General features: G+C 48.7%; 1 protein-coding gene and 1 long non-coding RNA gene across 3 annotated transcripts in view; one reads left to right on the forward strand and one right to left on the reverse strand.

Annotated features, from left to right (window-relative positions):
• LOC115068388 (serine/threonine-protein kinase WNK2-like) overlaps positions 1-381 on the reverse strand; it is a 6,833-nt gene extending 6,452 nt beyond the window's left edge. For both annotated transcript variants that reach the window (XM_029558563.1, XM_029558562.1), the window contains exon 1: positions 102-381. The gene's annotated coding sequence lies outside the window, so the exon portion shown is untranslated. The remainder of the gene's footprint in view (positions 1-101) is intronic.
• Positions 382-1,278: 897 nt separating this feature from the next.
• Positions 1,279-1,907, forward strand: part of LOC103725556 — a 2,986-nt gene continuing 2,357 nt past the window's right edge. The window contains exon 1 of the long non-coding RNA XR_606862.2: positions 1,279-1,384. This is a non-coding gene — a long non-coding RNA (uncharacterized LOC103725556). The remainder of the gene's footprint in view (positions 1,385-1,907) is intronic.

Genomic DNA, 1,907 nt, shown 5'->3' on the forward strand with positions numbered 1-1,907 from the left:
CGGGGGGTCCGGGGGGGTGGGGAGACGGGTGGGGGGGGGGGGGGGGCCGAGGGGTGCGCGGAGAGGCCGGGGAGACGGAGGTCGGCGAGGCGGTTCTGTACCTGACTCCGCGCTGCGGCGGCGTCTCCGCGGGGGCGGCGGTCTCCTCTCGGCTGCTGTGCTGCTCCCTCGGGCTCGGCCGCTGAGGGCCATGGCTCCCGCGCTCCTGCCGGCTCCACGCGCCTCCGCTCCGGCACCGGCTTCGACCTGTCTCGCGGGTCAGGCGGGGCCTCCGCTCGGCTCTTCCCCCTCGGCCGACGCACGGGACGGGGCCTGGCACGCGCACACCGCCGCGACTTAGTGCCGTCACCTGCCAGACGCTCCCGGTTTGCGTCCCCGCCCGCGGTCCCCGCCCCCGTGTCCCCCGGGTCCCCCTTTCCCCCGCCGGTTAGGTTCCGAGGTGTTGCTGAAATCACCTTCCCCCGCAGAGCCATCTCAGCCATCTCACTGGCCTTCCCTTTTATTTTTATGGCCAAAGCCCGAGATCACCTAGATTTTTCTTCAGTCGTTACGCTCAACGATGTGTGTGTATACATATATGTGTTCATTCCGGTGTCTAGTTTTATTTTTTGCATTTGGATGTTCAGCCTCTATTTTCAATAAATAAGACTTTGTTCCTTTTTTCCAAAAATCAGGATATATTAGAGTTTGTTTCTTGGCTATTTTGTTGTTTTGATCTATTTGTCTATGCTTAGACAATACCACATTGTCTCGATTATTATAGCTTAACAGTAAGTTTCAAAATTGAGTGTATTTCGTCCCTCAGTCTCCTGTTTCTCCCCTTTCTACATCTTAAAATTTCTCTCTCTTGATCTGTGTGCTGGTTACATGGATAAACACATGTAAAAATGATTGCATTCCCTCCCACTGAGCAGGTTTTGAGTCCAATTAGATAGTTGTTGCTTACCCCCCAAGATAAAAGTGCCATTACTTCACCGCTAGAGATAGTTTGCTGTGTTGGTCCATTTGTGGTTATTGGGCTTTACAGCTGGTGTTGGACATTGACTGATTTTCTCCCTTAGCGACTTGCAGAGTATCCTCTGATAGATACTATGACTCAATAGGCCTTAGCCTTTATGACAGAATGCATGAAATCTGATGGGGGAGGCTATGGGAGTGTGGAGAAAGACTAGTACATTTTAAACACTTAAATGTATTCATTACACTTCAAAAACATCATTTATTATTCATTTTAATGATATATGTATATACTTTTTTTTTTTTCTTGACACAGGGTTTCACCCTAGCTGGCCTGGGACTCTCTATGCACAGAGATTTGCTTGCCTCTGACACAGGATAAAAGGCCTAGGACACTAGCTCTAGTGTTTTTTGAGGGGCAAGAAAGGTAAACACATAGGTTTAATTTATTGTCTCTTTTGACTTTTAAAAAATTTATATTTTAAAATGTATTTATTTATTTATTTATTTATTTATTTATTATGTCTTTTGGAGACAGTGTTTCCCTGTAGCCCCAGCTGGCCTGAACTGGAGACATAGACCAGGCTGGCCTTGAACTCATAGAGATCCACCTGCCTCTGCCCCCTCCCCCCTCAGTGCTAGGATTTAAGACGTGTTCCACAGTGCCGGGCTCTTATTATTTTTCAGTGAATGAGTGTGTTGCCTGCATGAATGTAAGTGCGCTCATGTCGTGGAGGTCAGTAGAGGGCGTCAGATCCTCTGGACTGGAGTTGCGAACGTGGTTGTTAGCCACCATGTGGGTGCTCGGATTCAAATCTGGGTCGTCTACTGCAAGAGCAGTCAGTGCTCTTAACCGCTGAACCATCTCTCCAACCCTTAGATTTATTATCTTGAATAATGTTTTGAAACAACTTGGTTTTAATATATGGAAACCAGCCCCTGAGTGTGGT

Source organism: Nannospalax galili, unplaced genomic scaffold (assembly GCF_000622305.1).
Source record: "Nannospalax galili isolate Female #2095 unplaced genomic scaffold, S.galili_v1.0 scaffold89, whole genome shotgun sequence".
NCBI lineage: Eukaryota > Metazoa > Chordata > Mammalia > Rodentia > Spalacidae > Nannospalax > Nannospalax galili.